The following is a 15,891-nucleotide window of genomic DNA, read 5'->3' on the forward strand; positions in this document are numbered from 1 at the left end:
CATAGTACATAAATATAGGAAGGACATAATTTCCAAGGGCAATGCAAAGATATATATCTCCACTAGCTGGAGGGTTCTCAGAAATCCAGGTCCTGTATCTTTCTTCAATGTCAATACGTTCTCCAGTGAGTAATTCTTAAAGTCAGTGTAACTCATCCAAAAATCACACCAACAATTTTAAAGGGGTGCCTTGATACAAATAACCTTTAAATGACATCAAACAAAACCGAAGGGCTCACAGAGTTGTCACCATTAAGTTCAACAATAAAATACCTAAATCTAAATTTAAACAGCCACAACTCGGTATTTTAGCAGAGAACAACAAGCTTGTAGTGTTACGTAAACTTCAACTGTACTACTTTCAGCACTGCTGAAATACAGAGCTAGGCAACTGTTAAGCCCTAATCTTACATATGGATTGTGAAGGGAGACATTTTTTCTTTCTGTGCTTGGAAAAAATGCAGATTAAGAAATGAAACATCTTTATCTGTATTTCATGACATTCATGCAGAAATACCCACTAGGGTATGACAGAGAATCTGCCTCAGAAAGCAATCTAATTCAATGGTATGAAAAGCAAGGACTTCATGAACCTTGGGGTCATTTAATAGTAACTGGGAGTTGTATATTGTTTACCTCAGTTAGAAAATCATTCCTCTGAGACAAATATTGAAAAATTCATAAAAACTGGCATGACATTCTGTTTAAGAATCAATGCTGTGCTATTAATTACTAGGTTTAGTACATGCAAAAATACACTTTGTGGATGGTGTGTGTGTTTGTGTGTGTGTGACAAAGAGAACGAGCAAGAGAGAGAATAAATTTTAAAAGCTGTGATGTCATATATATCCCTCTACAGGAGGGAAATAATTATCATGTGGTATCTATAAACTTGCCAGTTATTATCTATATTTCTATTTCTGATGACATCACCGAAGAGGTTCATGACTATGTATCAAGTCTGTGAAACATGAGATTTTAATTATTTATAATTTCACTCATACATGTATATGTTTATGTATTTATATATATATATGCACACATATTCACACATAAATAACTACACAGCTATGTTACATACATTACCAGATTATGAGTCCTGGTGTATTTATGATTTTATTATACTGGTTTATCTAAAAAATGTCCCTTAGCAATTATTTAGAAACCTAACAGGTGTCCTTGTCTGAATACGATTTCTTAAATTCAGTCCACATTTTCTTTCATTTCTTGTGACAGCTTAAAATCCTGGGACTTAGGTTTTTATCATCAAAATTATCTAGATTTTATAAATCAGTATACGAGAAAAATGCTGTTAAAAGAGACAACAACTTGCAATATTTCCTTTGTTTTTACAATAAACAGTCAGGCATCTCCATGACTACCAGGTTTTTAACCCTGCTAATTTAAATCTGATAAAAGTAGTCACCCTGCACAAAGTCTGCAGAGTGACCATGTCATTCCAGACAAACTGGCAGATATGCAGGGACAGCATAGGCTACTATAACTTCCAGTGAAACCTAATGGTATTTGGTCATGTAAATATATATACAAAACAGAATGGTGGGTTTTTCATAATTCACAATGGAGGTTTCATAATTCACTTTATAAACTTGTTTAAACGAGGACTTGAAAAATACCTTTCTTGCTCATAGTGTTATACTTTCAGACACATCTATTACCACTTTCACTGTATTTTAAACTCTTACTAAAAATTAATTCCTTAGCTGATCTTGTTATTACCTTAAACTTACTTTACTGCTACGGAGCCTCCTCCTTAAATCCCAGACAAAACTTCTCTTGACTTCTTCTTGACTTCACTTGACCTCTGAGTGAAGGTTTGGCCTGAGTAAAGGAAAAACGCAAGGAGCGCAGGGCTGAGCCCAGCAGGAGAGCTACACCCCACCTGTTAAACTCCTCTGTTCCCTGGCTTAACAAACCCTTGCTCCAATTCGTTACTCGCAGGAGAAAAACAGGAACAAAAAGTAACCCCTTTTCTCCCCCAGAATACTCAAATGCCATCTTAGAGCTCTATGTTGGAATTAAAAGACAGTGACTTACCAATAAAACTCTGAAAGGTGTGAAGGGTGTGGAGCTACCAGGGGGCTACGGAATAGCCGTCGAACTTGAGGGCAACAGTCCCTACATCCCGAGTGAGTGAAGCATGAATGAGACAGATCTGTCAGGTGCCCACATACGATCAGCCACACAGATCTAAAAACTGCACAGTAAGGAGTGTCCCGCCCCCCGCCCCAGATATACAAAGGAAAGACGAGCCTTTCTGGCATTCAAAGACTCAAGAGCCTTTTTCACTGCAGAGAAGCAAGTATCCCAACAGACAAGTATCGGTCTGAGGGGACTTCAGGCAAGTAACAGTAACTGCAAAGGAGATGGTGCTATACACCCTGTTCAAACTTCTTAAAGTACATTTTTGTCTTATGGAAACCATTTAAATATTTTTCTAGTTTAATTCTAAAGTGTTCCTGTAGGATTTTCCATTTTCCCTTTAAATTTCCCTTAAAGGGAAACTCTAGTAGCTCTGGCTACTCAGTTCAATTCCTCCTTCATATCTATGCCAGTATCTTAAAGACCTAACACACACTCAGGACTCCTAATAACATCCTAGGCTTATGTGATTTCTTCAGTGAGTCAGCGATGAACCCAAATACTTTTCTGATACTCCTTTTGCCTACAGGGAGAAAAAACAAATGAAACAGCTTTTCTTGCCTATAACACTGGCAACCTTGTGCTTAATCAAGCTATAAATATCTTCCAAAGAATATTTGCTCATCTCAAATACTTTGCATCCCTTGTGAGTCCCAAGTGAACAAGTGAGTAACTGTCATGTTTTTGGTAACTCTCAGACCAAAGACGTGTCCAGAGTGAGATAAAAGCAGGCCACCCAGCCGTTTTCCCCATTATCAGGAGAAAGTGTTTGTAAGGGCCGGGTAACTCAGAGCTCACTCCAAGAAACCCCAGAACCATCTTGGGTTACACTCATGAGCTCCATCATTCTGTGTGGCACCACTTACAAGGGTGAAAGCAGTTCTGGCTCTGCTTTATATTTAGGATTTAACCTTACTCTGAGCGTAAAACTGGACTGAAATGCACATCAATGTTAAAATGTTAGTGGTAACCGTTAAGGAAGAATTACATGCCCCTACCCATGCACACTTCGGTGGGCAACGGCCACAACAATCCCGTATACAAATGATACTTGGTGCTTCCCCTTCCACTGCATTTTCTGAGGTATTTTGTGACGTTTGGACACTTTTCCCTGCCACACCAGGCTCCGTTATCGGTCCCATCTGCGAGCACCACTGCCTGCAGACGGTTCCCTCAGTGGGGCAGAACAGGGGACGCTCACACCAGGGTCCCTCAGGGACCTATTTAAAGCGGTAAGGCCCTTTCTACTATTCCTCCTCAGCACGATGAGCAGAACTCGGCCTCGCCCTGCCCTTCCCTGGCACCCAGCCCAGGGCCGAGAGGCACGGCAAACGGGCAGAGGCTCCAAGCAGGCTCCCGCCCCCAGCACAAGCTCCAAGTCTGCCCGCGGCCACGTCCCCTCCAGCGGAGCCCCCCTCCCCGGGCTGCGGGCCCGTGCCCTGAAGCCGTCTGGCGGGCGGCACAGCCCAGGGTCGCTCTACTTACGCTTTACGGGAGCAAGGCTATCTTAAGTAGCAAAAGCTTAACTCGTTCAGAAGAGTCCAGACAGTGTTGGCGCATAGCTCATTTAACTGGGGGGAGTGGGGGAGAAGCCCCCAGACTTTGCTCGGGCTATGGAAAAAAGCGGCGGACAGGGGTGCAGCGGCGGGGCGGGACGCGGCGGGAGGCCGGTGCCCAGCGCCCGGACCTGCTGCCTCGGCTGGCAACGCGCCCCTCGGGCGGCCGGCTGCCCACAGCCCGCCTGTGGCAGGGGACCTCTGACGGCCTCCCCTGTAGGCACCGGGCACCCGTCCCTCCCTCTCTCCCCTCCCCTTGCCCGCCTCCCATAACGGGACGAGCCGCCGGCTTCACACGCAGCCCCTTCCGAGGGGGTCCGGGCCGGGCCGGCAGCCCCGTCTCCTCACCCGGGAAAGCTCCGAGCGGAGCGGCCGGGGCGTTTGCCCTTCTCTCCCTTCCCTGCCTTTTAAAACGTCGTGCAGATAATCCATCCTCCTTCGCGGACCAGGTGGGATTTCCCGTGAAATAAACAGCTTCTTCCTCCGCGAGGACAAAAGCGTAAGAAACCCCTCCCCGCTGGGGTTTCCGCCTGCCCCGCAGGGCTCCGCTCCAAGGCAGCGCGGCGGGACCCGCTACCTGCACGCCCCCCCGCCCCCGCCTCCTGTGCCCCTCAGAAACGGCGGTACCGGCCGCCCCCGGGGACGCTTGGTAACCGGGGCACGGCTGCCGGCACCGGCTGCCGCACCTTGACGGCCCTGGAAGAGGGGTCATCGCCCAGGTGGCTTCCCGCCCAGCCCGCCGTCGCCGTGAGGAAAACGCGAGTCCCACCGAAGTTCGCACGCCCGCTCTCTCTCTCACCCTCTCACACACGCGCGCGCTCTCTCACGGGGCGGAGCAGCGCCGCCCAGTGGCGGCCGCGCGCACCTCCCGCGCGCCGGCCGTTGGCGGGCTCGTAACGGCTCTCCGGATCCGGCTGGCTTCAGCGGAGGGAGCTGCTCTACGGTTTCCTTACTATCCGTAAATCTTAAAGGGGAGAATCCCACCTTCATCCATGAGGTGTTAGGTATATCGTAAAGCAAAAATTTAAAAAAAAAAACCCAACCCTGACAACAAAAAGTTCTTCACCGAAAGGAGGTTTTTTTCCTGAGAGGAGGTAAACCTTGCTGCTGGGGCCTGCGTGTCCTGTGTGAAGAACCCCGAAGGGCTGCCAGCCTCGCAATCCGGGGTGCTTCAGAGGTGGCGGCTACTGCCCTTCTGTCAAGACAGATCCTTTGGTTTTCAGAGTGAAGACAGCGTTGCATCAGCTCCTTGCAGTATTTCAAGACACTTGTAAAATTTTATACATGACAAGCCTGGGTCTTCAAAGTTTGAGAGTCTATACATGAGTCTGAGGCTATGTTAGGAAAAGGAGGCATTATGGATAATTTTTTTGAAAATTTTTTTCCCACAGGCTCTCCTCAGTCAAGATTAGCTGTCAAGCTGTTGCACACAGACCATTTGAAAAACCAGATGAGTTGCAATTATTTTCAAAACAATATTTTAAAGGTGGCTCTTGATATTTTCAGCATCAGTACTCAAAAATATTACCATCACCTATATTTTGGCTAGGCTTTTTGGTGTTCTTTAGTGTTGCCCTGAGAAAGGAAAAGATTAGACAGAATGACTTAAACTAGCATGACGATTCAACAACTCTTCAGCAATAATGTATGAGTTTCTGTTGATAGCTACTCTACAGTCAGAAAGATGAAAACTTAACCACACCAGGTCATTCCCAAGGCTCTCTGTTGCTCTATTCAGTAAAAATACCAGCAAAGAAAAATTTTGAGACAGTTTGAGGAGCTGCATGTAGTAAAGGACTAGTGACAAACTGAAACAGGCCACCCCCATGCTCTTATATCCTTGCAACACTTAGTTGCTCCCTATAAATCTTTCAGCTGAAAACACTAGGGAGGAAGATCTCTGTTGGTCTAAGCACTGGTGGTGGCACAAGGACAAATTACTCTATTCAGAGATGGGTGATATATCTGAAACACAGTGCTGCCATGATTGTAAGTGTAGTAGTACCACAGTGTGGATCCTGAAGCAGTGGGGCATGAGGGGCTGTGTTGGGGTATGGGAGGGAATCCCAGCAGCCCCAGTAACTCCTGACATTGTAACTTCCTTCATGCAGTGAAGTCCCTTGGCTCATCAGGTCAGCTGAAGGGCAGGAGGTTTGATTTTAGGGAGAGGTAGAAAGAAATCTCTCACTTCCAACCATCTGTCCAAAGGGTTTAATAGCATGAAGCACTGGGTGTTTATGATGGATTTTTCAGTCTCTGGAAGGTTTCAAGTGGTATCTCCCACTATCTGTACAAATTGGCCTTGACACATTTTTGTAAGAAAAATATTCTTAGGAGAGCAGTGAGAGTCTAGAGCAGCCTTTCAGTACTGCCACAGAAGGTTTTTAAGATAGAATTCAATACACTTTGACTGGGCTTAATCTGATGCAGTGCCTGTCTACCATGAGACTACACCCATCAGCTAACAATTTCCTTACCAAGAATTCCCTTCTGGGTTCTTGGAAGAAGAGGTTTGGATTGTTGACAAAACCCTCTGGGACATTTGTAGAAAATGAGACAGGCAATGATGCAAAGTCCCCCAGGAGAAACTTGAAGGGAGCAGCTTTAAAAATAAAGGACCAATTATGTACTGGTGGAAAGCCCAAGCATGAAAGCATGTTGAGGAGTTATGGAGGGCTATTTGTTAGTCACATACTAGAACAGGAGGATCTAAAGCCAAGTAAGGGGGAAGTAGAAAAAGTAGGACTTGTATCCCTGGGGTATTTATTCAGAAGGAAGATATTCTCAGATTTAAACAATGGTGTTAAAAAACGTCTCTTCATGCAGACTTTCTCACAGAGGGATTCCCATGAAAGAGCCATCCTGATAGCTTCCTCACTGTCACTTATCTTTAAAGATGCACCTCACTGCCAGTGGCCAGATGCCACTTTAGTGTGCTCAAAATCCCTAGGTCCTTGTTACCTTTAAAGAGTTCCCTCCATTGTCATTAACACTAGACAGCAACATAAAACTTAAGGTGACATTTAAATTTTTACATTAAAATGCATATTTACATTAAAATGCATATTTACATAATCTTCAGCCTTCCTTTAATTATCTTCTTTAGTACCACTTTTGGTCTTCCATCCAAGCCTCCACACAGGTGACAACCCCTGTTCCATGTGAAGACAAGACCTTTAGCAGTATATGATTTGGCTGGTGCAGAAACAAAGTGCATTCAATAAGTGTGTAGACAGAACAGGCAAGCAGGTATTTTTAAGATCAGAAGAATCAGGTTTGCATGGCAAGGTACAAAGAAAGAAGATCAAAAACGCCAAGCCTTATGAAATGGTAAGAAGATCTCATAAGTTAAGAAGATATATCTTGATCTTAGTCTGAACCTGAGCTGCTGCTCAACAAGAAAAATGGTCCTTTTCAGATCTGTATTGATCCAAAACAGTATTTTACCCCATGCCATTTCTAATTTAAGCATCTATTTTGAAGTGCAGAAGGGGATCACTCTTAGTGTAACCGTGCTTCCAAACACAGTTTAGTGGAAGGACCCCTAAACTGCGATACCTGCCGTTAGTCGTAAACAAGCCACGCCAAAGTGATACATGGCCTGACAGTGCTGATAGCAGTTCTGTCCACACAGTCAGCCTAAAACAAGAGCTACAAATGCCTTCAGTTCATCTTGTTGTGGCACTACATGGTATGTCAATAAAAAGAATTGCGCTTGACATGCTGCTGTGCTACAGAAGATGGCACTAAAGATATTTAAGTGCTGAGAAAGGTTACTTCTACCTCAGGAGGCACTGTTTGAAGCGAGGGTTAAAATCTTTTCTTCTCTAGTTGTTTTCTACATGGATGAATCAAAAGACTTTAGAACTAATTAACAAATAAAATGGTAATAAAAAGACTGAAGTAGTAGTATATTATATAGTAATTATTATTGTACCAATTAGTGATTAGTGTTCTGTTCTGTTAGACGCTACTGACACATCAAAGAACACTGTTACCAAAAAAGATCAAGGCATCAACACAGCATATTAACAAATAAGAACTGGTGACAGGAAGAATTATTCTTACTCCTAGTTTGTAGGAAGAGTTATTGTGATTTCTAGTTTGTAGGAATGGAGGCGCAGGAAGACTTAATAACTCATCCATGGTTATACGGGTCTAAGAATGGCACTGAGACCCTAGGCTGGCCTTTTACCCACCAGAACAGGCTTCCGCTCAAAAGTCCTTTGGAAACCGTGGGAAGTCTCCCAATACAACAAAAAAAATCAGACTGTTCTGGGATATGTAGCAGTGAGATGCTTTCAGGTCATCTTCATGGAAGCGAAAGGTCCACGTGAGATATGGCAGAGGAAGAACTATAACTGTACAAGCCAGGCATCTGTTAGGAGGAAGAATCAAAAAAGAGAGACAGAGGACATGCAGAATCCTAAGAGAAATTATACCTTTTATCATTCTGTCATGGTGTGATGCTTTTTTTTCCACACTACTGGCACAAATATGAAGAAATAAAAATACTGATATTTGAAATATATTCATGCCTGCCACAAGCTGGGAAGAAAGCTAACTGAGCTGAAAACAAATCAAAATGCAGAGTTCAAATAGTTCTCTGCTGAGTTAGTGAGTTAAATCAACTCATACAAAGGTTGAGGGGAGATTGTGTCAGAGCAAGGGAGAAGATGGCCAGTAGGTGAGAAGCAGGGCCGGTAGAGAGGAGTAGAGAGCTGGGAAGGATACAGCAGCAAAAGAGGGAAAGGCAGTAAAACTTTAGCCTTTCTAGTAGCAGTCACTTATGAAAATACAGCCAGAGGCTGTGGTTTGAAATTGCAGTGTGTGTAGCAGCAAATAAACTTAACATGTTGCCATCCGCTCCGCCCCTTCCGCTCACTCCCTGCAGCTCTTCTTGCCCAACACCATGGCCTACTGCTCACAGGCACGTTGGCATAAATGTTCATGTGGCCTCCCTGTAAGCCAGATCAAGGAATTGATCCAGCTAAAAAACAATCCAGCAAAGCAAAACATTTGTTTCTTCATCAGCTATGACCGTTGGCCAATCCAGTGCTGAGCACACCTGTGCAAACAACTGTGCTGCACAGAAAAGGTCCTGGAGTGGAGGCACTATGTTGAATGGGGTCAGAGAGAGACACAGACAGGATAAGAATGAGCAGGAAGGGATGACATCAGTCTTAATGCCCTAAACTAGTACTACCAGTGAACAACTGATAGAGCCAAACCACAACCAAAGCTCCTAAACAAGGATGTTCTTTTTCATTGTATTCAGGATAAGAGCAAATATGATATGTTTTACCAGGAATGTACCTTGCTGACAGGCACGATGAATTTGTAAAGGCCTCAAATACTGGCTACCTTCCACAGGAAGGAATAGCAATAGATATCTTGCTTTGAAATAGAAAAACAAAGCCATGTATAGGAAAATTTCTCTACAAAATTCAAACTGCTGCAGGACGTGATGGTCTGCCTCTGCAATGAAAGAAGCCAGTAACACAAAATGGCATGCTATTGCTGTGAAACTTCTGGACACAGGCCAGGCTTCAGTGAACTGCAGCGATGTTTGCATATATAGTCAACTGGACAGCAGAACTGAAAATTGATCTGAGTTTCGGTCTTCCTCCTGTTGGGAGGAATGCCTATTTTGTGAGACACAAAACCGAGGCAGAAGGAGCTTTTTACCCACTGTGCTGAAAAGCAAAAAAAAAAAAACCATCACCAACTTCACTTTTCTTAATTACAATTTTATTTACACACAATGCCACCTCATATGTTTTGCCAGGTGGAATTTATTATAGCACAAGAATGTATTATTACAATTGCTAAAACTGCAAAGGAACCATGCTGACAGAGATCGTGCTGGATAGACCCTGCACTGACAAGTAGACGAATGTATATGAAAAAGATTTTGATTCAGCAGCTGAACTTTGGCTCAGCAAAAGGAACGTGTACAACTGACTCTTTCAGTTGGGGTCCCCTTCCTCACAGATTTTAGAAGTTCCCTCTGTCCTACAGCAGAGTCCTATACCTAGACCATCCTCAACAGATGTTGGACTGAGTTGTCATTTAACAGTCTTCAGTGATGGAAACTCTGTCATCCAACTCAATGCTTAGCCCTCTTCACAGAGAGGTTTTGTGGTGACTAGCCTACATCTCATTGCAATGTAAGCCTATTATTTCTTGTACTGTTGCCAGTGGATGTGAAGAGCAACATCTTCATCATCTTTGCCACAATCTTTTACATATTTGAAGAGTGCTGTTGGGTCTTTCCTCAGACTTTTCCAGGCCAACCCATTTCTTTCAGGCTTTCCTCACAGGTTCTGTGTTTTAGACATTTGGTCATCTATTAGTCCTGACTCCTGGGTTTCTCCAGCTGATAAATGGGCTTTTTGGGCAGATGGTGCCCCAAAGTATAGTCTAGATAAGGACTGTCAGGTGCTAACAAGAGTGGAAACATTGACAAACCTTTAATGCAAACCAGTAAGATATTTTTCCAAGTCAACAATGTTATTGACTCATGTTCCACTGATGATCTGCTATGAACTCCAGCTCTTCTCTACAAAACTTTCTTTGCTTCAGAACAGGTCTCCATCCTATAGTTCTGCAAGTGCTTAGTGTTTCACAATAGTAGCATTTAGTCCATCTTAACTTCTCAAACTGCTTTTGTTAAAGCATTTCTCCTGGTGATAAAGACCTTATTGAATTCTAAGCCTATCTTTCCATGTACCTGCAGCTCCTCCCAGCTGCATACAGTTTATCGCATTTGGTGGATCCTGACACTCTGACAATGAGTCATTAATAACTATTTTACTGGTGTACACAAAAGCTTTTATCATGGCATAGGCAGAAATTATTCCTGACAAATCCGTGTTGCAATGTCTCAGTCTTCTATCAGATAACAGTGAGATAATGATTTAGTCAGTTTGTTCCTCTGTGTCTGTGTGCACATGTATATGGGTAAGTGTATAGATTGGTTTTGTTTATTTGTTCTGGAGAGATTGTGGAGGCTATTTAAACTGTATATTAAACACTTAGTCCTTGGAAAGGGTGCAACACCTAGGGCAGGGACATGACTAACCATAAGCAGACATTACACTAATGATGCAACATAAAATAGGTTTGAAATCTTTACCACACAATAATTATAAAATATTTTTTCTGTCACCTGTTGCAATAATCTTAACAAACAACGCTTGATTAAACTATTCCGCTCCCTGTGAACACGACACGGTTGTCGCCTTTATCTTTCAGTTGGGGAAACTCGCAAACCATGAGATTTGTTGTTGACTCCATGTACTAGGACTGCTATAATACTTTAAAATCAAGTGAAAGAAGTCTTGTGACAAAAGAAATGTTGATAGTTGGATACCAAACAGGTAGCAAGTTTTCCAGTCATCCCGTCAAAAAAAGGTGCAGCATTCCTGCTAATGTGTGGATCACTTAGAGGTGTGGGAGGAATTTTTATGTGTTGTCTTAAAGATTGAAGCTCAGTAGAAAATTATCTGCAAAACACTTTTAAACCAAATTTCAGGATCCCAACTTAAAGAGTTTTAAGACTGCTATTGTTTTTCCCAGCTGACAAGCCTATATTACCATAATTGCCAAGACAACAGAAAAGATGCACCTTGCCTAACTAAGCAAGGAAGCCTGCCCAGCACAGCTTGTCCACTGAAAAACACCACCTGCTTCAGACCAGTGTGACTGCATTCACACACTACAGTATTTATTATCCTGGGTACTATGCCAGGCTATGAGTGAAATGCTGGTTCTTAGCAGCATGCACAATATACATTGCTGTTCAAAACATTCATCTACAACCTGCAGTGAATCATAGCTTAACTGTGTAAGTTCTCTAGCTTTTCACTCAAAACATATTTCCTTAAACCATATGTCATATTGATACCATATCACTCCTTTAGCAGAAAGGCTTATGCAAGGATCTGGCTACCTGGTGGTATTCTTGGAGAGGATATATTTTATTAGATGGCTTATTCAAATACAATGGATTGAGCATAGAGCAGGCAGATGTGAAACAATCATTGAGTTAGTGGCAGTGATTTAACAGGCAGAAAAAAAGGGGGAGGTATATGCAATTATGTGGCCAATTCTGAGGTTGAATTCTATGGTAGGACTGGGGGACCACCCATAGCAGGGACAAGCTGTGTTCTCAGAGGTGGAAAGTCAGAGCTGTGACTTGTTTCCTCAGCTGCACCTGCTGATTAAAGCTTGATACATTTCCAAACCTAGGTTATAAAGACTATTTTTTTGGTGGCTAGGAAGGCTTATAGAGAAAATACCCATGTCAGAGCTGGGCCAGCTTTACAGAAAAGAACTATATTCTGTAAAAGAAAATTATAATGACAAGCTGAGTTGGTCAGATGGGGAAAAAAGTATATGTTCCTCCTGAATTATCTTGAAGATCTTCATTACCATTAGTCTTAGCTCATTAAGCCTTAGATAGTTACCATTACTCTTACCACTGTCTACAAACAAGTTCAAATGACTGTATAGATAATAAGATGGTGAAAATTCAAATAAACCTGTAATTAACATCCAGGGTAGTGGCTGTCCTGAATATCAGAACAGGTGACCACAAAATACAGTGCAATTCTTTGAATGTGATTTTGTTGCCTGGTAAAACACATTAGCCTAAGTTGCAGAGAAGGGAATTATGATTGGGGGAAAAAAAAAAAAGAGATTAATTTTCACCAAGTTCAGTTTGTAGTAAAGTGCTCTTAGCTGTTGCTTATTTGCTGCAGTACACTTTTTACAAAATAAAGCAATTTTTAACAGTGTTGCTATTTTGAATTGAGCCTCCATGGTGCAGGAGTGCTCTTCTCTGTATGGACATCATTTGTCTTTTATATTCTTGCTGTCAGGCAGGAAATAACAGTACATTGGCTCATAACTGTAAAACATCTGAAGTTTTTTTTTTTTTTTTGTCTAAGAAAACCTTTAATAAAGGTACTTTTATATCCAGAAGTCATAAACACAGATTTATACTCCTGATTTCCTTTTAAATCAGTCTTTCTGCCATGGGAGTTAGGTTTTTTTTCTCTAGGTAAGCCTACAAGTTAATAGTGAAGTTTGCTTCTCCTCCCTGCCCTACTCCTTTCTGACAAACATGTTTGTTGGTATGGTTTCAAGGTTTTGGATGAAAGTTTAGCTTGATGAAGTCAATGGTGACTTCTCCTGGTGATTTCAGTCAAGGTATAACTCTAGCCAGTTCCACTCCTACACTTCCCAGTTCTGATACCACACTGGCTACACAGGACAGTGAAGAATCAGTCTCTTTCACAGTCATGACATCGGATTTGCTGCTTCAGTTTTCAAGTCTTGCAATCTTCATTCTGAGAAGAGCCCAGGAACCAAGTGCCAAAAATGTAGGCATTTCTAGTATATTTCAGGAAAGAACACACACAATTCCAACACAGCATTGTATTTTAATCTGTATGAAATCCATTTGTAGGTCAACCACACAATGTAGCACATGTAGAAATAGGTGCAATTCCTATGCTCCTATGAAGTATCTGAACTTTTTTTCCCTACAAAGCAGCTATTTACTCAAATTTAATATACACAGAAAATAAATGTCAGAGATAGCAGATATCTCCTGGTAAAGCTATTACCACCTGATGCTGCAGCTCTGGATCAAAGCCCTCTCTTGACCACTTCCAGACATTTTCCCTATATCTATCTTTTTTCCCTGTGTGATAATCTAGTTGCAAAACTGCTAGCTGAAGATAACCTGATAGTGTTAGTGTTACCAGTTTTGGTGTGTTTCATTCCAAGTTCCAGTTAAACTCAAAGGCAGGCTGGGAAAACAAACTCTCTCCCCTATGGAGCTGGTTAAGTTATTTATCACCAGTCTTTTCCAGCTGCAGTTCTGCTAGTACAAGGCTGACTTAGGCAGCACATTTGACTTCTAGTAGGGGTCACATATGTGACCTTCCACTATCAGCTCATGAAGTCTGCAGGATAACAGGCAGTGTAACCAACTGAAAAACCAACTTGCAGCAGAAGGCTAAAATCCTTACAGTAGCCCTTGGCTATTAAATGTAGTATTGGTGCATACATATTCCATTATGGTAAATGGATTTTCATTAGACACCTTAGGTAATACAGAGCACATACAAGTAATACAGAAAACAGACACGGCAAGAATGCTTTAATTATAATTCCAGAAAAAAAAAAAAATCCTGTTGTTACAAAAGAAATGTAATACTAGAGCACTGGGAGTGTAGATAGTTTGTTCTCTTCGTACTTGTACACAGAACAATGCAAGAACTTTACTAAGCACAAACCTGATATGTGCCAAGCTTTGCTCTTTAGAGTTGAATTAAGGATGTTTTCACAGTCCAATTTTCCAGTTCAGCTCATTATCAATGACTTTATGTCTTTTTTTGTTCATACTTCTGAGGATGGCAGTTTTATGCTTTTCTTGCTCCCCACTTAGATGACAGATTTCCATCTGCAGTCAAGTTGTAACACTGGATGTAGCTCACAAGCAATGGGAGCCTGCTTATGCTCTGCTTCCAGTGCACAGTGAGGGGTCATGGGTCTTAATTCATGCAGCTTTGTTTACTCCAGCAGTGATAAACTTAAAGGTACAGTAAGAAATGGATGCAAATAGAGAAGCTGAGATAGCACTCATTCATTTGGGGGTAAAGCCAGTTATTAAAGCTAAGGAGAAATAGCCAGCTTTCTAGAAGTGGGTTCACTGGGCAGGCACTTGGGAGATAAACTGTGTTGCTGTATGTGCTGGTGTAGCTGCTTGTGACAGGCATAAAACACATTTTGAGACTACTTTGGAGAGACAAGACCAGACTGACTCACATAGTTCTTCAAGTTAGTAATAAACAATTCACAGCTCAGCAATGTGAACTTTAAGAAAAATATCAAATTACTCCTCATTTCTGATTGGGTCTCTTTGCTATTTTAGCTCTGCAAGCTGTCTGTAATTCCTGCTAGACCTACCGTAAGAAGGTGATTCAGTCTCACAGTGTGGATTGTCAGAGAGATTGGGAGTGGTTTGATGGACTCACTTGAAAGGTACCTCAGATACGGAGACGGTTTTATGAAGGAAAACTGTGCAGGTTGGATAGGAAAAAGGGACTAATGGAAGGAGCACTGTTAGGTGCAATCTACTGCATATCAAGCTGTAAGTTGAAGCACTTCTTTTGGATAACAAACAGAATGAAACAAGGCAAACTTTCTTGGCTTTTACTGAAAAAAAAACCAAACCAAAACCAAACCAAACTTTTAAAGGTACACAGCTGAAGGAGGCACAGCCAGGTGGTAAAGTCTCTTCATCAAATAAAATCTACTATACTGAGATTCTTCACAAAGTGTTGGGAGGAAAAGGAAGACAGTTGCATTGCCCTCACCGTCTCAAAGGTGACAATCTTTTCTTTCACCTGACCAAGAGAATGAAAAACCAAACTTCATTCCTCCCACTGCTGCAGGCCCTGTGAGTGGAGGGAGGCAGCACTGACCTAATGACATTCACAGGCAGTTGAGACTGGCCACCCCCAACCCTGTAGGAGATGCTCCTCAGTGCAGGTGAGGAGATAAAAAGATAAAAAACATTGCTGGTGCCCAGCAGAGCTGACAGCATGCATTGCCATAGAGTACTTGTGTTCCTAGGCCCTTTCCTTGCTCTTCAGAATACTTGGAGAATAGGACACCTGCTATTAACACAATCACCTCCCTGTCTTCTTCCTTTTAACAGGCCACAAGTTCCTCTGAAAAAACCTTCACCCTACTTTTGACCAAAACCCTTTGTTATTGGCTCACCTGTGAAGCTGACACAGTGTGTTTGTGATTCCTGGCCCTACTTTGGGCACTAGAGCCTTCCCTGGGCCTTCCCACTCCCAATTTTGAAAAGTGACTCTGTCCCAACAACAGGATCCCAGCAGTAAGCATACTTGGAAAAGCTGCTGCCAGAAGGCTGCTCTCTCTATTTGTGAATGCAGGAATACTGAATTAGCTCATGATCTTTAAAACCTGCCTCAGTGGCAGCTTCCCAGGGAGGCTAAAATTTTTAAAACATGAATGAAATTCATTTTTATCCTTTTCCTTGAGTGTGAAAATATTGCTGATTGTTTTCTGACACCTAAGAAAGTTTAAGGGAAATGGGGAGCTAGGAAATCCTGAAAGCAGGGAA

Source organism: Haliaeetus leucocephalus, unplaced genomic scaffold (assembly GCF_000737465.1).
Source record: "Haliaeetus leucocephalus isolate CR32 unplaced genomic scaffold, Haliaeetus_leucocephalus-4.0 Scaffold351, whole genome shotgun sequence".
Lineage (NCBI taxonomy): Eukaryota > Metazoa > Chordata > Aves > Accipitriformes > Accipitridae > Haliaeetus > Haliaeetus leucocephalus.